The sequence below is a fragment of the Columba livia genome, chromosome 1, assembly GCF_036013475.1.
Source record: "Columba livia isolate bColLiv1 breed racing homer chromosome 1, bColLiv1.pat.W.v2, whole genome shotgun sequence".
NCBI lineage: Eukaryota > Metazoa > Chordata > Aves > Columbiformes > Columbidae > Columba > Columba livia.
Window position 1 is genome coordinate 32,903,403 of NC_088602.1, and position 26,394 is coordinate 32,929,796.

General features: G+C 46.7%; 1 long non-coding RNA gene across 1 annotated transcript; it reads left to right on the plus strand.

Annotated features, from left to right (window-relative positions):
- Positions 1-202: 202 nt before the first annotated feature.
- Positions 203-3,876, plus strand: LOC135578697 (uncharacterized). The gene is made up of 2 exons (XR_010470789.1): positions 203-893; positions 2,029-3,876. It is a non-coding gene; the product is annotated as an uncharacterized LOC135578697 (long non-coding RNA).
- The last annotated feature ends 22,518 nt before the right edge of the window (positions 3,877-26,394 follow it).

A 26,394-nucleotide genomic window follows, 5' to 3' on the forward strand; every position in this document is an offset into this window, starting at 1 on the left:
ACTGTGCAGCACCAACTGCTCTGTAGTAGGCAGCTTCCTCGGAGAAAGGGCTGTCACAGACACATGGTGTGAACTGTGGGGTTGTCCTGTGCAGGGACAGGAGTTGGACTCTATGATCCTTGTGGGTCCCTTCCAACTCAGGACATTCTATGATTCTAGCTGGTGCCCAGGCAAGCAGAGCTGGTGGCACCACACAGCCCTCTGTGTTTTCTCACAGTGGCCCCCACAACGAAGGCAGGTCTGGGGAATCAGAACCCTCTGACAACCAGTTTTCTAGAGCTCGGAGTGCGTTTTGCAACACAAGGTCAAGAGAAAGCACTGAGTTGTTTTGTTCTCCAGAAACTCTTTCGCTAAATCAACCAGACTGAAAAATAGCAAGGGCCATTTCCAGCAAAAATAACCAGCCACGGTAATGATCCCATCTCCAATCCCCTTATGTACTGTTGTCTGTGCAGAACTGCACTAGGAGCGTAGTGAAGGAGAAGAGACATGTTTTTCTAAAAAAGTGGAAGTTTGACCTTTTTCTTGCCCAGCCCCCACATAACAGTATCTGTCTCTCCTGAGCCCGTTAGGAGATTTAGTTTATCATCTTGCCTGTCCTAAAATGTGTGGACAGGGAGGTTTCCAGGGGGGCAATCTCTTGACAGCTGTTTTCTGCTGTCAGCCAAACAATTAAGCAAAACACCACAGCCCTATAATTACATGTAAGGCGTTTCTCACGTACCACATAAGTCTGGCAGCTGCTAACAAAGGTCTGGGTGCGCACGGGACTGCTCCATCTGGAGATGGCTGTGTAGGCAGCCCATTTCATGATCCATGCAAACAGAGAGACAGAGCATACCGTACATTGCCGCTGCAGCAGATGTGTCCTGACAGAGGCTTCTCTGGAGCAGGTAAATACGAGGGGTTTTCTGCGCTGTTTACTTAATGGGGGCAAGGTGCTTCAAAGAGGGGAGCATAATAATAGATCAGTTCTTCTGGAGATGTCTTTGGTGCTGGGAGAGGCATGGATATCTTACGAAAACCTGTTTAAGGAACAGATGGGGCAAATGACACATTTGGGACCTGGGCTGTTAGTGTATAGAGCACCTCAGCACGGTACCCTGGTGGTCTTCAGATTCTCCCTGCTGCCGAAGGGTGTGCTATTCACTATGCTGCACTTCTCCAAGGGTCTCTGCTGTGGCCCTATGAACTCTGTTTATCCTGGCGTGCATTGCCCCTACCCCCTTTGTTAGCCCAAATCAAAGTCTTTCTTCACTGAGATGAACAAGCACAGCTGATGGAGCCTCCTGCAGCAGGACAGGCTCATGGTGCCTTGTGGTGTTCATCTGTTCCTTGGCACCATGTGGTCCTCATGCTGGGCCAGAGGGGAGATTTTTGTAGACTGTCCTGACTTGTTGGCCAACAACTGTTATATTTAGGGCACAACTCCAAAATATTTTCTTGTGGGAAGAGATGGGCTCTTTGGGAGTTGTGGTTGTTGCTTCCCATTGGTTTCCCTCTCTTGGTGAGGAGGGAAGCCCTTGGGCATGCTGGGCCATGCGGTCAGCTGGGTTGTCCACAATGTGGGGTGTGGAGGAAGGGCACAAACCCTGCGGGGTACTAAAGCGTGGCAGGTGGTAGGAAAGGCTTTGATTTTTGCCTGGAGAGGGCAGGAAAGGGGAAGAGATGCTAACAGTAATAATAAGAAATAACCTGTGGAGAGAAGGTCCTCTTCTCATAGCAGAGAAAATACTGAATTCTCAGCTTTGCAGGATAAACTGACTTTGCCTTGCGCTGACACACCCTGAATGCCATATTTCAGGAAGAAAAGCATGAAAGCTGTGAATTTTGGGGGAGCCCTAGGGAACAAAACACCTGACTTGTATTCCTGTCAGTTGGTTTGCAATGGCCAGCTCTCCCCTCTAGCCTCGCAGGCTCTGGTTTTCTGACCTTTTCTCTCAATAATGATTTATTGCACATTAAAATACTTACTACTGGGTTGAAACGACAAACTTACACAATCCTGCGGCTTTTGTTTCTAAACAGCCTGCGTTTAAATGGGGAGAAGAAGAGCTAAGGCTCAGTCGTTTATTGAGCAGCCTTTGCTCCGCCGATGCTGGAAAGTCATTCTCAAGGCAGTGACACCCGCCGACCCGAAGCACCAGGGGAGGAGAGCAGACCTCAGTGTGAAGTGGCCCATGCTCAGTGTGTGTTTGTACTGACACAAAACCCTGGTGAGCGGTGGCCTGGGCTGCACTTGGACGTGCTCCGTGTGTTGATGCTGCATCAGCATGTGGCTCTGTTGCTACAAACACCCCTCTTGTGCCAAAACACCCGCAGATCAGTGCCGCCTGGGGTCTCCTCCTGACCTTGGGTGGTGTGATACAAGACCTTCAACCCCAGACAGGTTCAGATGCATGTTATGAAATGAAGTTATGCAGGAAGCCAAGGACTTTGTCTGGGAAGGGTTGAGTGCTGTTCCTCCAGCGGCACATCCTGGGTGTGGGAGATGTTGATCTGCACCACCACCGACCCAGCAAATGTCACTGATGCAGCGGGTGAGGATGCCAAACCAGGTTCAGGCAAAACTGAGACTTCTTGTCTCCTGAGCCGGGTTTCATCCCACGTGATTGTAGAGATGTCACAACATGGATGTAGAATGACTAAACCTTTAGGGGACCTGGGGAGGTCATCTGATCCAACTCCCTACTCAAAGCAGGGCTAATTTTGATGTTAGAGCAGGTCACTCAGGGCCATGTCCAGGTGAACTTTGGAAACCTCCAAGGATGAAGATCCCACAGCCCCTCTGGGCAACCTCTTCTAGTTTGTTTGTTTGTTTGTTTTGGGTTTTTGTTTGTTCGTTGTTGTTGTTGTTTTGAGGTTTTTTTGTTTGTTTTTTTCCCCTAATACTAAATCAGAGCTTTCTCTGATGCAACTTTTGTCTGGTTTCTACAACAGAGTCATCCTTGATTCCTTTATGATCTTTGTAGAGAACCAAATTTCAGGTCTCTGAAGTTTTCCAGCTCTTTTATGGAGAGATAAATTTCAAGTTTCAAATGAGTGCCCGTATTTCCCAGCTGGTGAGACAGGCTCCCCTTGTGCATGCTGCTGCCCTTCCACTACCACTCATTCTGGGCCACAGGTGCCTCCTCCATCTTTCATGCCCTTTGGAGACAACTAATCCTTCCTTAGCTGTGGATGTCCACCTAGCAATCTAAAATGGCATTTCTTGACAAAGCCAGAGCAGATCCACTTTTAGGGGTAGGAAGAGGAGCTGGTTGCCTTCACCTTTTTCACCTGCATCTCCCATGTTTGGGGACTACAGGTCATGTAGTCATGCCCAGCTTCTCTTCGGTGCCCTGGCACTTGTAGATGACTACGGAAGAGCCCTTCTGCTCTTCAGCATGCAAATTAAGACAGAAAAGACAATGTGCATTTCCCCCCTCCCACAACCCCAGCATGTAGCTTCAATATTTGCGTTATTAGAAAGCTGGGGGCTCTCCGTGGAGGCATCCTGCATCCTGGGATAAAAGGCAAATGTGTACAGGGATTGGGGGGGGAGTGGCATGTTTGTGAAACATGGATGTAATAATCCTTGAGCAATTCATTTATTTAGGAATGACAAAAAAAGCCAGCAGGTGATTCTTTTGTTCTCTGACAGGGACAATATTTTTTTTGTATATAAAAAAGGCTTTCAAGAAAAGCTTTTCAAGTTGACGCTATCAGAATTTTTTCAACAGAGTATTTTTGACAGAAGATACCAATTTGCTGAAATGAAAAATATTGCAAAAAAATACGAAAAATGCTACAAAAAGGTCACAGTTTTGTAGAGAAAAAATATAAAAGGAATGCTTTCAATTCATAAATTTTTCATTAAAAAATTTTGCAATTTCACACTGATATTTTGAATGTTATATGTTATGTAGGGTGGTTTTTTTAACATTGTGGCTGACATGTCGTGAAATCATCACGGTGCATAATAACATCTTATCATCTCTAGCGCAGAGTGTTGCCTGTTTGTTGTAGTGAAACAATTTGGCACCTGATCAAAGTGTCTCCTGCCTGTCTTGAAAAAAAAATAATGTCAAACTTCCATTACAACACAGACAGGAGACACTTTGATCTAGAAAAGAAAATATGTTAGTGTTTACTAAGTGGCAGATGGTTTTAATAGTTCTAAAATGAAACAGAATTAAAAAAAATAGTAAGATATTCTTATATAATATGTGACACTAATGAAATGCCATGAAATGATACAAGAAGAAAGCAACATAGAGAAAAAGTGAAGTGAAAGTAGCGAAGCACATTTATAGAGGGTGACTGTTTTTTTGGTGGGGTTCTGTGGTTTGCCATTCACTTTTGACCGGGCTGGCTTTGCTGGTGCTGAGCCTCCCCCCCGCACCGGAGCAGGGCTGGGGGCCAGGAACACCTGTCTTGTTTAAAAAGGTGAGGTTGACCAGTCCAGCAAGTATGACTCTCACCTTGTTGCCTTTGGCTTGTTTAACGTCAAAGAAAAAATTCCAGACGAGCAAGAGCATATTTTTGGTGAATACATTTCTTAAACAAAAATGAAACCTAAAAGAGCTGCCTGGTCTGGTGTTTATGAGCAGAAACTTGAGTTGGTTGGACTAGATGACCTTTGAAGGTCCCTTCCAAGCCAAACTATTCTATGATTCTACAGTTAACTGTGGTACCTGGGGTTCTGAATGAGAGTGCTGAGTGACAAGTCTGACTCAAACCATCAGGAATCGGCTATTTGGGAAGCGGGCACCAACGTCACACCATTGTGTGTAAGCATTTGTTTGCAATAATAATAATAATACTTTTAAAAGTTCCAGCATCAAACAGAATCTTATGATAGTATACACACAGCATAAGGCATCCAGAAACAAACACACACACAGTCTTCACACAAATACACCCCAGCAAGTGTGGAGGGAAATCATCAGACCAGCTCACCAATGTGGTAAAAATCAACAGAAAAGCAAAAATGTTCTTTTCTGTTCCAGCTCCTTGCCATTAGGTAGGTTGGTAAAATCCCAATGAGGGTTCCCACTCCCCTTTCTCTGCTAATTCATCCTGCTGTATTTTAACTCTTAACTAATAACGTGCAGCCATCACCACGGACACAGCAACAGCTGAGATGTTGGGTGCGTGTGTCCTGCAAACGCTGGATGTGCACAGGCAGCTGCCAGTTACACGGCTGGCTGGTGGTGCAGCATCATACTGGTGTCCCAGTATGGGCTCCCAGCTGCATTGACATCTGCCAAATGGAAGAGCTGACTGCTGGCCTTCCTGGATCAGGCATGAGGCATGAGACAGTCAGAAACCTCTTTGCCTTTATGCCATCAAAACTGGGGGTGTCCAAGCCCAAGGCACAGCTGCTCTACCAGGAGAGGCAGCTGCGACACGAGGTGGCTGTGCTCCCCAAATGTTCCTAAGGACCTAATCCTGCAATCCTCTTGCCTGTTGAGGTGCTGGACATCTATCCTCCCTACCCGTCAGCAGGATGGATCTGGCACAGCTTGCAGTGTGCCCTGAAAACTCATCACCATGGCATTCCTTATATGTGTCTTTGTTGGGTGTTGCCTGTAATATTGGATATTAGGAAAATTTTCCTCACAGAAAGGGTTGTCAGGCACTGGAACAGGCTGCCCAGGGAAGCGGTGGAGTCACCATCCATGGAGGTGTTTAAAAGACACATAGATGAGATTCTTAGGGATGTGGTTTAGTGACAGTGAGTGTTAGGTTAATGGCTAGACTTGATGATCTTGAGGGTTTTTTCTAGGCAAAATAACTCTATGATTAGGAAAAAGCCAAAGAGAGAGTGGAGGGGGACAGCACAACGTTGAAAGGGAATTATGTTTAGTGGGCCATCAGGCTGGTTTCTTCACCAGTGTGCTGTCACTCAGATCAGGTGCTGGTAACCTCGTGCCAAATCCTAAAAACACAAGGAGGGCTGGGGAGGAGGCAGACCCCATGTCCCAGAGGCTCTGACACAGGGATCACAACCACTTTTTCTTGGAAAAGCCTGTGGAAAGGTGAGGAACCACATGGATGCTGGAGGCACATCACCCCAATGCTCTTCTTTCGCATGTCTGCATCTATGGGGTGAAGAAGCCAATGCCCCCACCACCTTCAGGGGTAATTTGGGAATGGTGGAAGCCCTCCTGCTGAAAAGGCAGCATCTTTCCATTGTGTTCTTCATAACACATTTCCACGTACTTGTAGAAAGCAAGAAAGTGGTACACAAAGGGTTACTGCAGGAGGAAGCACCAGGGAAGAGGAAGGACAGATTTCAAGCCCCCTGTCAGCCAAAAACCTGAAACTGTAGGAAGCCGTGGTGAAAAGAAGGAAAAAAGAAAAAAAAGAAAAAAAAAAAAAAGGAGATTTGAATAGATGCAAGCTTGGTGAGGGGGATGAAGAAAGAGAAAAACACTGCAGGCATGAAACCCTTCCAGCTGCTTTCCACAGACCCAGCACAGCAAATTCGTTACAGGAAATAAAGCATAGAAAGGGCGTGAGATGGGCCAAGGTGGGGGGGGCACATGGAGGGATGCTTTCAGCTTCCAGCGAGGCTGGAGGGCTGAGCTCACCTCCGCACATGGGCCTGTGGCCAGTGCCGAATTTTGGGCACACTCAGAATCTGGGGGATGTGGATGGGGTTGGATGGGGGAAATGTCCCATGAGCACCAGCACAAGCAATTGCAGCACCTCTGGCATCCGACCTGCTAAGGGTGAATTGGGGAGAAGCTGCAAGAAGAGCAGGTATTGGGTGCTTGGTCTGTCCTCCGCGGTACCCAAATGTGCTGCAGTCTCTGCAAACATCTGGGAGAAGGATGCTCTCAACACATGTTTTGGAACATGCTGCAAGACCTGTCAGTCCTTTGTGCAACACACAAATTAGCAAAAAGAAAAAACAAAAAATAAGGAAGAAGAGAAGTCACTGGGCTCCTCAACCAGCTCCAGTTCATGGAGATGCGCATCAGGCTCCCACTGCTGTGCAGGCAGGTGAGGTCACCTTCAGTAGCAGTGACCTTGCACATCCACAGGATGCTTTTCACTACCGGGAACTTTGCAAACTAGTTTAGCCCTGAGTAGCATATACAGGTTTTGATCGTAGATATTTGGCAATGAGCTAGAACTGAGCAGGTCACCCCACTTCCCCACTAGCCAGCAGAGAGGAAGAGGGGGAGACACCTCCCTCCACACCTGAATTATGTTACCTCTGGATGGGACACATTGCCCTCACACTGACCTGCAGCAGTGCCTGGGCTGGTGCTCAGGCAGGGATGCTGCCTGGTGGGATGCCCTAAAGGAGGGACATCTCTGGTCCACTCACACCATCACCACGAGGTGCCATTTACTGTCTCATCCCCTCTGCAGCTCTGGCCACCAGCCTCAGCCGAGCAGCACCTGTACCAGGTGCTGGTGCCTTCTACTGGTTGTAGAAGCAAATTAATGAGGAAGGAGGGGAAGAATGACACTGCATCCTCATGTCCAAGAGATATAAGTCTTTTCTCTATATAGGAGATGAAGTAGCTGACAAGAAGATGCCCTTTCTGATGTGACATGTTGTGTTGGGAGTTCCATTTGTGAAGGTCACCAGTCACACATGGTGGGAAAGCAACACAATCATATTCTTCAATCACTTCCCCAAGGTGGGACCCTGGAGCTGTGAACCCAAACCCCTGCCAAGCTCCTGGGGGTGGGGCAGGGAGCAGTTACCAGCAATGCGAAGATTAGGGTCAATGTCACACCATTGCAGAGAAGAACTGTGGGAAGTGAAATGGTGGCTGATCCCATATGAAAGAGGGTTTATGTGTAAAATCTGTGAAGGTAAAGCTATAGAGGCCAACCTGAGGTGTGGTTTGCATTTTTGACCTTTGGTGTTTAGGCGAGGTTTACAAAAACTAGCTCAAATATATAGAAGGTGCAGACCTGTGCATGTAAATTCTGAGGTCACTAAGGGCCCTCCCTGGAAAGAAATGAGCAGGGGGTGGATGGGGACAGTTCCAGTGACAGGTACCAACAGAAACAAAGGCTGTTGCTTCACTCTTGGAGGTGGCAGACAAGAAGCAATGGCCTGAAGACTGAAGGAGGAGCAGGATTCAGGTTAGACTTTGAGATAAGGGCTGAGTGGTGGGGAGAAGTCACCCGCCGAGGTGAAGCCATCCAGGCTCGCACGGAGCTTGACAAATGATTCGGAAATGGCTTCTGCCAGCAGGAAGCGTTTGTCTAAACACAGCCCCCCGGCTGTCTTATTCAAGAACAAAGTCAGATTTTCTGGGAGCCAGCACTAAACCCAGGTCATTATCAGCACAGTGTTTCCAAGATGGGTCTCCAGATAATGAAACTAATTCTGTTTCTCAGGCGAAATTTCCATGTAATTCGCTGGCAGCTGAGCGCAAATAATGAACACCGCTTGAGGTTCAATACTACAAATGTTTTTGCTCAGGAATCAATCCATTGATCAAGGTGTTCATTTACTGCTAGAAAAATTGTGTCATCTCCTGAATCCAGCTGTGTGCTTTAGAAAGTGAAGCTACCTAGTCTGCTGCACACTGTTGACTTGCTCTTGGTCACAACACGCTTCAGCTTCCGCGCTCGCTGCTGCCTCCTCCTCCTCTCCATCCTCCTCTCAGTGCTTCAGGTGCTCTGGGGCAGATTTTGTGTCATTTGTTGCTACTGGGCTGGTTTGATGTGCCGAACATGCAGGGAGTACGCACTGGAGGCAGCATTTGTGCTGTCTGCCCAAGGATGCCTGAAACTGCTGGGTACCATGTCACAGCAAGGAATAACTCTCTGTAGATAATGATAACATAACAGGTATGTCTAAGATGCTGTGTTTTGTTTTTTGTTGTTGTTTGTTTGGTTGGTTTGGTTTTTGTGTTTTTTTGGGGGGGTTGTTTGTTTCTTTTTTTAACCTTTTCCTTCTTAGTTAAAGGTCACAGAGTCAAAAAGCCACAGAAACCCAAGCATGGCTGTTGTTAAAGAACAGGACTAAGTACCAAATGCAGCTTGGTCAGACTTTGTTGAACCCATGCAATTCTGGGATTCTGCAAGGAGATAGCCTTACAAAATGATGTGTACCAACATGCTTGTCCTTGTATAAAAACATCATGTTGGGATGCATCCCTCATGACCACTGGAGCATGTGAAAAGCAATGCTTTCAAAATGCACTTTAAGGCTTGTGAAAGCCTGAGCAGGTTTGAAGGGCCTCCAGGTACCAACAGAGCGTGGTGCAACACAGGGATCTGACCCTCACAGCCCCCCAAGGAGCCCCATCCCTTCCTAGGAAGGTGTCCCATTTCATCCCTGTTAGAAGTCTCTAATAAGCTTGTAACCTAAAATTGGACCACAAGAGCAGATTTTTGTCATCTGGGCTCACTAAAGCTTCTTCAGATGGCAGCAGTGCCAGTCACTGCACTCTCACACCACATGCCAACCTGCAGCCTGTGAGAAGACCCCAAGCAGCATCTCCACACTGCCCAGTTCCCCACGCGCTAAGCAAAACTCCCGCCAGCTTTCACGTCCGGACACATTTGTTAGCAAAACTTAGCAGCAGTTAAACAATGAATGCTGAAATTTTGGGGAGGAAAGGTGACCAAATGAATTTTTTCTTGCATTTTCCAGAGCTTTTTCTTAAGCCACAAAGACAGCTTTCAGTGGGAACCATGCCAGGCTGGGGACTGCTTTGTATCTTCCAGCTCAGCCCGCTGCCTCCCCTCCCTCCCATCCTTCAGAAGCATGTTCATACCTGGTCCATGGACAACAAAACCAAAGAGAGACAGCAGCTGGGTCCTATAGAAGACTTCTCCTGTGGCCATGAGAATATGGGTGGGGACAGAGGGAGAAAGAAGATTTCGGTTGTTAGCGCTTTGCTCTTTTACTAGCTCATGTGAAAACAGTCGCAGAAAGACAAGATAAGGAACTCTGTGGTTTCAGCTTCTAACCTCAAACAGTAAACGCTCCTCAAAAACAGTTTACAATGTGGTCATGTTGCTTCGAAGAAAGGACAAGGAGCCCAACTGAAAAAAACACAATACAGTAATTGGAAAATAGCATTTAGTCACAGAGGAGCTGTAAATAAAATAGAGGATGCTCCAGGATCTGACAGCTTCAACAGTCCAATAGCATTTCTCTCCCAGGAGGTTTCTTCTTCTTTTTCTTTTGTTGAGATGCCTCGGTCACTATTGATACAGACACATCCTCCCAACAACCAGCTAAATTATGTCCCCTTCCTCAAACCCCATTAAAATAGATGCTTTTCAGCATGTGCCAGGAATATCCTTATGTGAAATGTGCTAAGATGTTGCAACTTCTATTCAGTTTATTTCAAGTCAGTACAATGACGCAGCGTGAGGCAGTGCTCTGGAGCTGGGGAAGAAAACAGAAAGGAGAAGTTCATTAATTTATAGTAATTTTGGACTGCTGAGTTTCATTTTCATGCATGCTGCTAGCATGGTACTCACAGAACACGTTGAAGATTAGAAAAAAAGAAGAATTAAATACTGATATAATAACTACGGCACTTAACAAATTCACAGAGAAAAAACCCACAAAAAAGAAAAACAAAAAAAACAAAACACCAAAAACCAAAACCCAACAAAACCAGATGTTCTCTAAATGCAAAATGCAGCTGTTGCCAGGACTGAAATAACAGCTGACATCTACTGATAATTACTCATTAAACTTGTTCAATGGGTAGAGTTTAGCCACAGCAGAGCACAGACTTGTGTAACAGGCTTGATTCCTTCCCCCTGGCTCTGAAGAGTAACTGAATTTCTACTTTGGCTTTCCCCCCCTTTTTTTTTTGTTTAAAAAAAAAAATCCCTTCCCATTTTTAATTTTGGTGCCATTAGTGTCTTCCAACAGCCCTCCCCTCCTCTCCCCGTGCTCTGGGTACCCACCTCATGAAGATGAGTCCTGGGGCAGGTCCCTGTTGGCACAGGGCGGGCTTTGGGCAGCTGTGGGCTTTGGGCCTCCAGCTGTGCCCGACCCCCGAGACAATGGATGAGCAGAGAAGGAGGTTCAGAGTGATCAACTCGAGGGGTCTCATCCACATTGGTCTCCCCCACATGGACGATGCACCCATATGTTACTGAGTGTGACAATCAAACTTCAAATACAATTTTGGGGCAAAAAGTGCAAAATCCTGCTAACTGGCACAATGCAACTCAGCAGGAGCATCGCCTGATGCTCAGCAGGAGCATCGCCAAGGGGTGAGACCTGGAGCCGAGTGAGACCATGGGCAGAGGAAGCTCTGGAGCAGCAACCGAAAATCTCAGGCTGTTCGTGCCATCAGCAGGAACTCCTGATGTTAGTCACGGGCACTCCAAGTGCAAATGCTGCTTCACACATCAACAAGTGGTGGTAGTGAAAGAAAAAAGCAGATTGACTCGGTTTAATGTAAACATGAAAAAAAAATCAAACCAAACCCTTGAATCTTGTTATCAGAAAGGCACTGGGCTGTAGAAACACTGCATTTTAAATTAGCTTGTAATAGTTGACTTTGAGTTGAGGGTTTTTGGAAGAAAAGTAAATCTACTGTTTTTCCCTAAGGACTGGAACACATCAAGGAGTACATCCATGCTTTGCTTTCCACTATCTCTTTTTGTTGGTGGATTTAGATGAGGCAAGAACTGTAAATGAGTTTTAAATTAAGGCAGGCTAGGCTTAAATTAAAATCCCTCTTTCATAAGTCAGCTTTGGCTATTTTCAGCTTCAGCAGCCCAAATGCTGGAGAGGGGTGTTGGTGGATGGGTGGACCTGCTGCTGGTGGAGCCCAGGCAGAGCTGCCACAGCCACAAAGGAGAGATTTTGGCACCCTTTGGCCACAAAGCCACTCCTCCCCTGAGCCATCTGTATGCAGAGATGTACATGCACGCTCACGTACGTATTTATTTTTCACAGGGTGGGGTCTCACACTTCCTCTACTGGTTTCACTGGGGCAGATGCACTCTTTGCAATGAACTGGCATGGGTTTTTTTCCTCCGTTTTGAAGAGGATGCCAAGGAAGAAGGAACCTTGCCTGCCCCAGGAGCAGGGGGAGCGTACCTGAGGTGTCCCCCCAAGAGCCCTGTCACCCCCTGTGCCACCCCAGTACTGCCTCACCAGGGCTGGGCCGCCTTTTCTCTCCGGTGGGTGGGGGTTTCATTGTGCTTTTCACTTGCCATCCACAACCACTGTTTGGCCATCATTACTTTCTCATTTCATAGATATATGAATTAATTGTAAGCATATTTACACATACAATTTTACACATATATTTGTTGTATATGTTTTATTGTGTATAATTCTTTTACACATACATTTTGTAAGGTGGAGGGTGTGCAGCGGGGGCTGCTGATGCCCGCTCTTCTGGTCCCCCATGCATGTGCAGCCCCCCAAGTCCCCTTTCCCACCACAGGCTATGGCACTGGCACACACGTATGGCTCTGTGGGAGGTGGGCATGCCTGCCAGGGGAAGCCCTGTGTTTCCCCCTTAGCCCCATAGTCTGCCCTGACTGTGTGACCCCCCATGCATCCTACCACCTGTATCAATTCATGCGCTGCCATACCTGCCCCCACAATGCTCCCACGTGTCCCCCACATTGCCTACGTGTTCCTTCATTCTCCCACTTCTCAGTGCACCCCTGCATGTATCCTGCTGTCCTCCCATGGCTGTCCAGCTGTGCTTTTCCACATGTCCAGCCGTGCTCCCATGTGTCTCACCACAACCTCATGAGTGTCCCCCTTCACAAGCATACCCAGTGTGCTCCATCCACGCTGTCTCCACATGTCCCTCTGCACCTTCATGAGTGTCCCTGTGTGCCATGCATGTGCCTCACACCCTTCACATGTCCCACCAAAATCCCTGAATGTCCCCAATGGTCCCAAATGCATGTCCCACCACACCTCTACATCTGTTCCCCACACCTTCTCTTCCCCACATCTTCTCTGTGTATCCCACACGGACCCTCCCTGCTGTCCCATCTCTTGCTGTCCCTGGGTCCATGGAGGCTGCTGACACCTTGATACAATGTGCTGCCAAACCCTTAGGCGACAATTTGTGAATTTGGGATAAATGGCTCTCATGACAGCAAGGATGCTGTCTGAGTTGAAAGCAAAGACCTTTTCCTCTTGTGATGCATGCTATCATCTTCTGATGAGCACCGCTTATTTCAAGCCCTTTGAATATAGGTTTTCCCTTGGGGGAGAAATCTGGGACTTGAAGCGTGAGTGTTTTGGTGTAATTTGCCCAGCTGTGATGGACCGACTGGTTCTTGAAATGAGAGTGCAGGCAGCTCTCCAGTTCCTTCAGTATGGGGCTGTCTCAGCTTTCAGGATATAGCATGTCCCCAAGAATTATTTCAAGCTGTAGTGTGGAAAACACATGGTAAACTGTCCAGCTGCTTGCAGTAGCCCTGCAACAAGACCGATATCATAGAAGTGTGACCACATGTGGCAAAAGACAGAGCGTGCTCTTTGGTGTAGCTGCATGGCCATAACCAGACTAGATTGTTACTAACAACCAGAAAGCAATAAACCTATTGCTACTTGCTTTTTAAGCCAACTTTCAGCTGACAAACAAGCAAACAATGTGACGGAGCTTCCCAAGGTTGGTATTCTGCTGTTTGCCTTGGGTGTTGACATTTCAAACCCCATCGTTAAGTTCTGGGAAGAACTTCAGTCATTGATGGGGACTGTGCTATCCTTGCAGAAAGGCGTAGGGGCCTATTTTTCATATTATTTGCATATTTTCTCATTTTACTGGGCATGGAGAAAGGAAGGTTGTGTCTGTGACACTGTGTGGTGCAGACCTCCCATCCGGGATATGTACCGAGGTGACACTGCGGCTGACAGAGCAGGCTTGGCCACCTGGGTTAGGCTGGTTTCACATCCATCCCAGTGTTCTTCTCCAGTTGCGGCCAAATATTTTGGAAGGAGGGAGAAGGGGGCTTGTGAATCTTCCTCTTCCAACATCTGGGATCTCTGTGCCTTTCCTGCAGGTTCCTAGTACTTGATTTGCTCTTTTGACTGCTGCTGGATGTTGAGCTTGTGTTTTGGTGGACACTAAACACAGGACCAAGCTCTTGACTGACAGTGCCCACATGAATCTAGGACTCTCTTTTCTCACCCCAAATACTTAATTTTGCAGTTATCTGTGTTGTATTTCTGCCCTTTGACCACTCACACCATCTGCAGTTCCCACAGCATATCCTTGTCCTTGGATAACTTCTTATCATTGGCAAACTGTCTCACCTCAGTCCTCACCCCTTTTCCACGCCATTTATGAAGACGCTGAGCAGCTGAGGTCGCTGCACAGACCCCATGGAAGGTCACTGCTATCATGCTGCCGTTGTGAGAACTGGCTGTCTGCTCCTGACCTCCGTTTCCTGTTTTTCAGCCCGTTATCTACAGATAGCAGGACCCACTTTCTTACGCCCGAATGGCTGCATTTCCTGAGGAGCTTTCTCTGCAGGCGTCACTTTGTCCTGAGCAGCTCCTTGGGCTAATGGAGCTGTTGTGCCTGCAGATAAGGGCATGCTGGTCCCCGGTCACCTTGGAGCAGCTGTACTTGTACCTGCAGGTCCAGAGCCGCTCCACCAGCTTTGAACACCTCACTCAGGTGTCTTTGGCAGAAGCACGTATGCTTTGGATCCCCTCTGTGGTCAAGGGGAGAGAGGGGCAACTGTAGACCCTCCAAGCGCCCATTATCCAGGACAGGTGCCCATCATCTAGGGGTCCTGCAGCCAACGAGGTGCCGACATGGGGCTGAACAGCAAATGTCCCCGCTCAGCAGAAGTCTATAAGTACGTGTGGTGTATTTGGTGTGCGCACACATGCCACTGGGACCAGTTCAGTTTCTGAACAAAAACAGGTGATTTTGCAGCTAGGATGGGGCCCGTAGCACATGCTTTTAGCACTACTGTTTTTCTCATGTGGTGTTGAGTCAAGTCCAAGACCTTTATTGACTCTGCTCTTACTGTGATTGATTCCTCCTGGTTGCCGTTAAATACTCATGGCATATAACCAGCAACCATGTTGAGTTGCCCCTCACCAGCAACACCTGAGACATCTGTACATCACCTATAAAGCATCCTGGTAGCCCACACTGGACAGGCATGACTTGTTTCTCTTCACTCAGCTCTGGATAACAAAAATAACAGGAAATGGCCGCAATTCTCTTATTGTTTTATTTAATGATAATTTTCTTCTCTCTCTCTGCCCCACTGAGGGACTTTTTGGCAGTTTGCAAACATCCCCCTGTTCACATTCACTGAGTGTTACTGCAGGCATTTCTTTCATGTGACAGCTTGAAAAAGGGATGTGAAAGCTTTCCTTCTTGTCTTCTTGGCCTTTCCCTCCATCATCTGACCCTCATGAATGCTCTCCAGCAAACAGTTTGCCTTTCTTGCATGGTAAGATCTGGAAATAATTGCCTGCCACAGCACTTATTTCCATCAGTGAATAAGCTTGTGTAATCACGCTGTGGTCTTTGCTCCACAGTTCATTTTCTTAACTCAGAAATGTACTTTTTTTTCCCCCACCATTGCATACATTCTGTTTATCCCCATGATTCACTGTTGCAAATAAAGTAGGAAAATAAGGGATAATCACCACTTAAATACTTTCAAACCAGTGCCATGTGTGGGGGAAAGAAATCCCAAACCAAAGAAAAAGTCCTAGCATCCTTGAAAGAATGTGCATTGAATATATCTTAGCCTTTCCTGATGGATCATATGTAAAATCATGGTCCTGACAATCTGAAAAGCCACCTCGTGATTCCTCGAATTCTCCGACCACAGATGAAAGATTGGCTCAGACCAGCAGCTCAGTTGTTATGGTTCTCACTGATCATTTGTTTGTGTTTGCTATAGCAAGCTCTGGGAGCAGCAAATGTCATAATCTTGTGTTATTGTATAGCTCCGAGGAGATTACTGATAAATAACAATAATATACACACGCGCATAATGAACAGAGGCAGCAGCCAAACAGAAAAATAATTGCTGTCTTGGTGGAGCTTATTAACTTAAATTAAGCAGAAACAGTTTTTGGGGGTGGATTCCACCCTTTTAATTTCCTGAAAAAAACCAAAGCCAATGTACATCTTTCAAAATATGTGCTCTGGGAAATGTACTGCATGGAGCTGTGCATATGTGTGTGCCTTTTTTGTTTTTGATTGTGTGTCATATTCACCCTGGGACCAGCCACAGAGAATTACACTGGCCCTGTTTGATCCGGACACCAGCATGATCCAACACCCATCAGAGAATGTGTTTCCTCACCAAGCATCGCTCCTGTGCAGTCAGCTCCATGAAGTGACCCAAACCCAGCTGATCTGAATGTTCTCCCTAAATAAGAATGAAATTTCAGTGTCTCAGGATGGCTCCAAAGTCCCAGCATACACCATGGAGAGGTTGTTCCTACCTCCCCCCAAAGCCACAGGGGTCTCTGCCCTGGGGCCCCTGGTTCAGCTGACCCACCATCACATATCCAAACAGAGCTACTCCAGGTTGTGGTAAAAGCAAAGGAGCTCGACAATACAACTGACTGCCCAAACCATTTTTCTAGCTCCAGTGCTACCCAAAAGCCAACCTGCAATGGCTACTTGGTTGCTGCTACCTGGTCTTTCTGTAAAGGAAATTATTCCAACAAGAAAAATCTGGGCAAGCTTTGGCCAGATTCAACTATACCTGTGAGCTGCCTTTTGCCGTTTCACTTAGGCAAAGAAACAGGAAACCCAGATTAAGTAGCTACTTGTTTAGCAGACTGAGCTCTGTTTTACAGCTTAGGAGTTATCTAAAGGATAGCAAATCTACCCTGAAAAAATACATGCTTTAGAGATAAAGGTGAAATCTTGGTTATACTGAAATTTATGAGACTTTTCATAGGGTTTCTCACCCACCACCCTGGGAGTCCTGTCTGGTATTCAACATCAAGCCACCATCTTTAGGTTAATCTCTTCGGGTGTCAGAGTTCAGTTAATCACAGCTGAAATTCATCAAGTTGACAACTGCCAAGTAGCATTGTCATCTCTGTTGGCTGGCATTAGCATGAAGTCAGAGAAGTTATTCTCAGTACGTACTGGTTTAATTAAAATTAGCCGAATCCTCAGTTAGTGGAAATTAGCAAAGAGGGGAATGTTAGGGAATTCCTTGCTGCTGAACTGTGGAGAAGTGTCTGCAGTGATGGGGTTCCCAGGTCCCTCACTTGTCTAATGAGGTATGGATTGGGTCCCCTCAGTGCAAATAATCAGCACAGTCTGGAATCGCACTCCTGGGAAAACCAGTCTGCCACGCTCCCGCACCACGGCTCGAGTCTTCTCCCATTCCGAGTTAATAATAAACACAAGCCAGCTAAGTGATATACGTGACATGTTTATTACCACGTCCTTTAGAAGCAATTTCCTTTCTGCTGTTTTCTCACAGACAGTGTAATTACTGACTTAAAGAGAACAGAAAAAAAAAAAAAAAAGAAAAAAGTTTCCAGATTTGATCTTTCCCAGATGAAATAACAAAATTAATGAACCAGTGTATTCTCTTCAGAGATGTAAGGAGACATACCTTAGGGTTAACAGATGCATTTCAGCAGGTCTTCAAGTCAAGTGACGCAGTGAAATCAACTCCATATAGGTACAGCTTAGCAACAGCAGGTTTTTAAATGGTTATACCCAAGCCATTGGTTTGTGCCTACGTAAAAGGCAGGCATCATGACATTCCCAGCTATGCTTTGCAAAACAAACTCAGACACTGTTTCTCACATAACAGGTGATTGCTCAGTTCCATACAGGAAAAAAAAAAATATAATTTGAGGCAAAATACTAAGGCTGTTGGAAGAGGTGATCACTGACTTCATCAGAGCTAGGGTTTCCCTAGCATGCTGCCTTGTCTTGGGTTGAGCAGGGGGAAACACAGTGCATTTCGTGTTGCATGTTTTTCCTGTCCTGCTTTGTAGCCCCATCACCAGGGAAGCCCTTTAATGCAGGACAAAAAATAATGTGCTTATTGCAAATTGCTCACCAACGGGTGACCTAAACTGTCCTAATAATTGCGTAAAACTAAAGACTGAGAGGAGTGTGAGGGTGTGCAGGCTGAGAAGCAAGGGGGAAAAAGGCTGTTGGAATTTTCTGCACCGATATGCCCAGTGAGAAATAGTTTCCATGCATGCTTTCAACCTCTTCTGCTTGGAAAGAAAGGACACAGCCCTAAGGCACGATCACTACAATGGACTCTGTGTAAGATGCTGCTTATAAGCATCCGTCAAACTGCAGTGAGCACAGGGCAGTGTGGCAATGTGTCCTCATTCAGCAGCACTTCCCACGGGCGATGGGTCATGCTGGGATCCGGCAGGCTGTTGCTTGGTTCTGGCACGGGGGCGTGATCTAAGGTGCTGCTTTTTTAACCTCTGAAGTCCCAAAAGATTTGGCTTCCGACATTCTCAGAGGGCCTGACTTAAGTCTCTCTGCCCACGGGCCATCACGAGCAGGACCAGGTGGTCCAGATGGTCCAGCGGGCAGGACCTGGATGTTAAATCATCCCCTGGAAAGTACTTTCTGCTTCCCTGTTGGTCCAAGATTTGGAGACTTCCAGGGCATACTGCAAAACCTGCAGTTTTGCAGTAGTCTGCCCACTCCATATTAGCTTTCAAGAAGGGTAATTTAGCGGTAGAAAAACAAGGAGGTAGAGACAGCCAGCAGGAGGGTGACATGATGGAGTCGTGACAGACAAAACACATGTGCCACATTGCAAGGCAGATGAGGCCACCCCACTCACTCTTCTCCATTCTCACCAGAGCAAGGGCACCCCAAGGGCACCACCAGATCAAGCACAAGGGGAGCCCCTGGGAAGGGTCAAACCCCTCTTTTGTCCATGGGAGGTCTCAGTTTTTGGGGGCCACTGTCCGATGGGGCTGGTCCTGAAAGCCACCCCTGCAAGGGTGGGCATTGGGAGCCCCCCCTGCAAGGGTGGGCATTGGGAGCCCCCCAGAAAATCCCCCTAGCTCTGAAAGCCCTGGTCTGTAACTCCTCATGGCCAAGACAACCGGTTAATGGATCTAGTGCCACAGCACAGTTTCTGCTTCTTGCCAGGCAGCTGTTGTAAGACTGGCTTGAATGGGGCTGTTTACTACAGCTGAGGGGAGAGATGGGTACCCTCGGGTTTGGGATGCTGGGATATCCCTGCGCTGTGGGTCAAACATAAAGGAATAATTAAGTTTAATTCTTCCGAGGAAGAAATTACAAGTTGAATTTCAGCTGGTGTAAATCAGCACGGCTCTGCTGGGGTCAATGGAACCAACCCAGCTTGTGCCAGCACAGGCTCTGGACTGGTGCCTGTCATTGTGCACAGTCACGAACACCGCTGACTGCCATGAAATCAGATTGAAAGATTAATAAAATAATATTTTGCATTGTCCTCAGCACAGACAGGCCATTTGGAATAGCACAGCAGCCACGTATAGCCAGTGGCTCCGACCCATGCTGTTTTCAAAATTCACTGGTGTGCGTGGAAATTAATACGGCTACATGGTGAAAAGTATTATTCTCCGCATTATTTGGTAATTTAGACTTATGACTAAACCATTCACTTCATTTAGTCCTATAGTTTTTCTTTTGATTCACACACAGAGCTTCCAACTGGTTCAGAAGCTGAGCTGTTCTCTAGAAAATATTCCTGGGAACCAGGGATCTGGTGCCTGCAGGGAGTTGCCTGTATGCTGCCCAGTGGGAGTCAGGTGTGTCAGGGAAAACGCGTCTTCAGTTCATCTCCTCCTGCAGTTCCTCCAGAATTCCTCTTCATTGACAGTTGCTCTCAGATAATTATTCATTACAATTTACAATAACCGTGGTCATTAGGCAAATGGAAGTCCACTCTATTGCTTTTACAATACGTGTGACATTGATCCAGTGAAAGACTCAACATGCAGATTTTTTATTTTGAAATAGCTTTATAGGACTACGTGCTACCCTGACATTCTGCCCTACGTGCTAGTCTGACATTTTTCATTAAACAAGAAAACAAGTTTTTGTGAAATCCAGTCATTTGCTATCATTTAGACTCCTTTCCCAAAACTGTAAATTAATTTTGTAGATTGTAACTCAAGCTCACGTGGTGTGATGTTGCTTGGATATTAAAAGGTATTATTGCCATAAGCCCAGTAACACTAGATTTGCTATTTAATCGTATCACACTTCTGATTTGCAGCAGAAGGAACTTCATGGTCCAGCTAGACACTGAAGCTGAAAAAAAAAAACAAATTAAATTTTATTTCTTGGAGGTGTAATAGCCTTTATTCTTGCAATTACTCACCTATGCCTTCTCAGATTAGAGCTAATTACTGAAAAAGATGAGCTGTTCTTGCTTTCATTGTTACAGCTGGGGTGATACTGGATCAGTATGACATGATACATATTCATTGCACTTTGAGACACATATTCTCAAGTGAAAATTGACAGAACAATTTCAGCAGACATAAAACCTTCTCCTGAATTTGCACAAGGCCCGCAGATGCTGCTGCCATGCAGTAAGTTTTTGCAATATTTTCTTTAAAGATGGATCAGCAGAATCGAGATTGTGATGTTGTTTTACAGGTTATGAATGCATCAAAAGCCCAAAGGCACTGGTGCTTCAATTTTATGTCCATGGCATACCGAGGGTGGCTTGCTGTGCTTTTCCTCCTACAGAATGAGCCTTGCTAGGCCAGCTGGAGGACAACAGAAACCTTCATCTACTAAAGAGCTGTCGAGTGTCTGCAGATCCCTTTTTGATTTCTCCTAAGCTGGAAAAGACTTCTCAAACTAAGGGGTTTCCAAACATCTGTTGCTGGGACAGCCTTGGTTGCTGGGACAGCCTTGGTTCCTGGCCTTGGCTGGCCTCAGGTTTCATCCCCTACATCGCAGGGACCATCTTCATAACTCCAACTGGCACAGCTTTGGATCTCACAGAGCAATCTCACCCATGGTACCTATATCAGACATACCTTAAAAGCAGCTCTGATTTCTCCTGGATCTCCTGTTCTATGTCCTGCTAGTTGAGACAGGTATTTGTTGCCTGGGACACCATATCTGCATTGCATGAATTATAGTGGCAGACATGAGGTTGAAACAAATTCCTTTGGCAGGATTAATGCCTGGATTTCCAGGGGGTGTTGCCTTGATCTTAAGACTTGGTTCCTTAAGGAACCCAATGTTTTTCTGTTGATCCAGGGATAGTGGAAGAAAAAAAGATTGTCTAAACAGGAGTCAGAGCTGCTGAATGCTCAGATCTGTCCCTTTTCCCTCTCCTTTTTGTCTTCATTGACTACTGAGGAAGCATGTAGGCATTGGTTTTAGATATTAGCACCCTGTTTCTACTCTTCACAGCATCCTAAGTTGGTGCTTTGCTTGTGTCTGCATCTTTTTCTGGTTTTACACATTATTACTCCCTGATAATCACATGTTCGATTTAATTTCCTGGTTACACCTGGAAAAGCTTCCCTGTTGGGAGCAGGACATGAAATGGGTTTCATTCCCTGCTGTAGCCCCTGGTTTAGCTGCAAGATGAGAGGAGATGAAGCCAGCTTTGCCCAGCTGGGAGAGGAGGCAGTGTGGTGGGCAGCCTTGCTGTCCAGCCTGGGAGGACGTTCCATCTCAGCCCTCTCTGCTTTGGCCTGTGGAAGGTGTCCAGCCGAGCATTTGCCCAACTTTGTAAAACACTTTGCTGTTACAGGTGGGCTGCACTTTCCAAGCATTTCTAACTGTTCTCTCACCCTTGTGTTTGGCTCCCGTCCTGTCTTCATTTAAATCCCCTTTGAACACTCACTCCTTCCAAGAGGCCTATAAATGCTAACCTATGTCAAGATAATGTCATTATCACTACCATCAATAGAGTAACTCATCAAGTGCTGAAATAAATCACTTTCCCTAGGGATTACTGCCTAAAAGCCAAATGTAATCAGTAAAGCTTGGGTTTGACAAGACTGTCACAGATAGAATTCATTTACTAATGAGTTGCAGCCTAAAGTCCACACTGGTAATGTGTCTGTGGTTTTAATGAAACATTGTGGAGACCTTCTTCTTAGCATTTGTTGCTTGTTAGATAGGCTGTTTGTCAGATCTGTCTTCCCACTCAATGGGAAAGTTTTTTCTTCCTCTTCCCCCAGTTGAACAGTAAGTTTCTGAGCATCCCACTGCCAAATACTGTTTTCTAAAATGATTTTTCCTCTTTTGGAATAATGTACCTTTTCAGGCTAAATCAACATGCCAGCTATCCTCTTGCCTGTCCACAGAGGGATGCCGCCTTTTGCAGTGGTTTTGACAAAATAGTTTCTCCTGACAACTGCTGAGAGAAAAATAAAGGTGCTATCTGTTCACCGTGCTATCAGGCAAAAACTTGAAACATCGATAAGGATGGTTTCTAAGCAACCAAATGCAGTCTACAACCATAATAACAGCACTTTGAAAGTAAATCACTTAGTCTGGTACACGTGAAGCCTCACTCTCCAATTAATGGCAAATTCATATCAGCTCCATTGTCTGACAGAAGCGCATTAACAGGGCTGAAGTGGTTCTAAAACAACACTTAAAGTGGTAGAGCCAAACTCAGAGACATTAGGACCTCCTAAAGACAAATCGTTTTAAAGAGGTTTTGCAGAAAATGTCCTAAAGGTTTTAATAGAAAATGACAATTTTTACCTTTTCTACCCTTTTAGATGTTCTGGTAAATTGTGTCTCTCTTCAAGGAAGACTTCTAAAAGCTACAGAAAAGATATCCATTGCTGTGGGTTTTTGAATATTTTGCCTAATTTTACTCATAGAAAAGTCACCTGAGTACTATCAAGCACTGTGTTTATTACAATGACACATCTTTATAAAGAGAAGTTACTCTTCATAAGAGAATCACGTATTGTGTCATTGTCTGCTCTGCTGAAATGTAAACAAAGGTCAAAATAGGATAAAAAAATGTTCTTTCTCAGTAGATAATTTGGAGACCTGTAAAAATACTTTCCCTGTCACAGTCCACTTCCTAAATCTATCATTCCTCAGCTCTACACCTTGTCTTGCATCTTCTTTTCTCATTTGCTTCTGTGTCTTACTGCTGAGAGAGGGTGATTCTGCCTGAGGGTTAGTGCCCAATGAGCTGATCCCAGAGGAGCTCCTGTCTGTGACTGGCAGCCGGTCTCCTCTGGCCATAGGAATAGATGCAGCCCCCACTTTCTCTTAGCTGGTGAGCAAGCCAAGAGGACTCACATCTTCATCCCCATCCTCCTGGTACATTTTAACAAGCAGGGAGGGACTTAGGAGACCTGATGGGCCGTGAAAAGGGTGTTAATGTTTTAAAATGCTCTACAGAGGAGAGCAGCCATCAGCCAGCTGTTGTGAGGAGGGCAGGCGATCCAGCAACTGGTCCTTAGGTGGCCCCATCATAGACATATTGGTGGGAGCTACCTCCATGGAGCACTTGGAAATGAGAGACTGGGGTTTTGGATGGGGAAGGGAGCATCCTTGGCGGTTAGGGACCAGCTAGAAGGGGTGGTAGGGAGCCCAGGGAAGCCTCACTCACTCACCTCACTCACCTACGCATGGCACTCGAAGGGTCACAAACACTGTGGTCCATGTGGGAATAAGGACCAGAACTTCAAAAAAAATTGAGGTTTTCTGGGGAAACACAAGTGCTGCAGCCACCCAGGAGCCTGAGCAGCTTACAAAGAGCTTTTCATGCTGCAGAGTCCTTTTAAGTGATGTGCTAAGATCTCCCTGTAATTTCTCTGGGCCTAGCTTGTTTTGTCTGATTTGCCCAGTTTTTGGCACAGTGATGCTGTTGAACACCATTATTTAATGTTTTTTTTTTTTTTAATTTCATGGCGTATTTCATATGGATATATGAAGAAGAGAAACTAATTAATATTCCCTATGAGCAGAAGGGAGGAAAGGACACAGAAGCCCATCCACATGCAACCTATGATTCCAAGGTCAATGGATTCTTTGGCTAAAACTGAAGAAGGATCTTATGACTTCCCCACTGACAGAGCAGAGGACTGCCATATCTCCTCTGTGGCTGAAACTGGATCATGAAACCCGGCCTGGAGGCAGGTTTTGCTTCTGGGTGATGTCCTGCTCTGTGGTAGGAGGAACTCCTGAGGGTGAGAGCAAGTAGATGGATCAGGCACTGTTGGATGCCCCATACTCACGGCAGTGGAGGGGCTGTAGGAGAGGCTGGGATGGGAGACCCATTGCAGACCCATCCCTACTGTCCCAGACCCATCACAACCATGCAAAGAGTGGGCTAGTATTTTGGGGACCCACCCACCTGTGCCATGTCAGCTGTGGAGGTGTGCTTATGGCACAAGACCAAAAGGAGTGGCAAGGTCTCTCCCCTACACCCCCATCACAGTTGTCCATGTTGTTATAATAATTATCTGCAAGGAGGGAATTCAAAAGTGCAGATATAACAGATCTCTGGGGTCTCCACAGCTCTTGAAAAAGCAGAATTAACGAGCCCAGAACATTATTCTCAGGGCAGCTTCAGATGCTGCTGTCCTGTTTTACAGATGTCTACGTCAGGTTCTCAGCTATCCTTGCATATGGGGTACATATGGAGGAGAAAAAAAAAGGCAATGACTAGTGCAAAATGGGACTTGCTGCAGCATTTAACAGTCCTCTCCACTTACTATTAAAATGCAACTTTGCCCAGTGAAAATGCTGCTTTATTGCTGCAAAAACACTTCCCAAAGACACAGTCCGTAAAGCACAGCAGGGAAATGTGCCATGAAACGGGTGGCTCTGGGCTGGCAGAAGCAGGGCTGGGAGCAGCAGCTGGGTCCAGCTGTCCCAGAGACACCCAGCCCTGCTGACCCAGCTGACGGGGGCTCAGCAATCCAGGAGCTGCTGGGTAGATGGTCTGGGGTTGTTTCAAGAGAAAGTAGCAGCTATGTACAGTGTTCCTCACTCAGGCTGCCCTGGGTGACAAATCAGGCCATGGGACCATGCTGAGCCACTCATCCATCCACCATGTTTTGGCTCTTGCCATGCCTCCCCAGGCGAGCGTCTGTCATGGGGAAGAAATTTTCCTAGACATGAGGAAGAAATTTTTTACAATGCATGTGGTAAAACACTGGCCCAGGCTGCCCAGAGAGGTGGTAGATGCCCCATCCCTGGAGACATTCAGGGCCAGGATGAACAGGGCTCTGAGCAACCTGATCTAGTTGAAAATGTCTATGCTCATTGCAGGGGGTTTGGACCAGATGACCCTTGAAGGTCCCTTCCAACCCAAACTATTCTGTTTCATTGACTCTATGAGTCTACGATTCTCTCCTCCATCTTGCCTGGACATTAGTGGATACATCTCTCCAGCTCTGACAGTTTTCCTTCATCTGGCACCTGGATGTCTCCACTTCACATGCCCACAGTCTTTGCCTCATTGCCATGCTCCCTAGACTGCGTGCATCAAAAGGCAACTGCACATGCCTGTTTGCACCCCTCAACCATGTGCCAGTCTGGGGGCTGGCTGGTCCTGCTGCTGTCCTGTATGACACTGCTCAGAGGTGTCAGCCCCAGCAGGGGCTCCTCTCCCTGTCAGCCCCAGCTGGGGGCAGGAGGAGAAGTGGTGACCAAGACACAGAGGGTGACATGCCAGTGGGACCTGGAAAATCCATCAATTTTTGACCCATATGGAGGGCTGTGGTGCTGCTGCCATCCCCAGGAAGTGGCTGGCACCTCCTTTGAAGCTGCTCACCCATCATCTGTTTGCCAGCTGCCCTCCCTGCTGTGGCTGCCCACAACAGTGTACTGGGTGGGAGGTGGAGTGGGAGCAATGATGAGGCTCAGCGTTCGGTGGGCTGTCCATGGTGGGGACGGGTGACATGCTGCCTGTGCAGCATTGGAAGGTGGGTTTTTGGAGCGGTGGTTGTGGGCTGCAGCCATGGTCCTTCGGGTCTTCCTCCTCTCTTCTACAGCAGCTGGTAGTCACTGAGCAGCAGGCCAAATTCTATTTCTGATTAAGGCAAATTGCACTTCAGTAGGATGCCAAATCATTGCACAGATGTGCAGAGGACATTTGGCTTAGAAATGCATGAGGACGCCGTTGGTTATGGCATAAACCTGCATCACTGTTTCAGAGGTGGCCAAAAGCAGGGGACAGCATAGGAGCTCGCAGTGGGCAACGGGGCTTCTTAACCCTTTCTGCTGGTGCTTGCTGAATCCCCTAGGGAAGAGGACTTGTTTGTCAAGAGCTGTTTTCTTGCCTGTACTAACTGTGCCTGTTTTCATGAGCCATATACATCTCACCCCCCTGACTGCATCCTGGGCAGTCTGTGAGGGCTGCGTTCCCTCTTAAAACGCATCAGGAGGTTGCAAAATGCTCGGTTATCACAGCTCTGGCTTTTTGTTGTACTGTGTCCACGATCAATATCCATCTTAAGGCTTCTTCCATGACGCTGCAGAGTTTTCT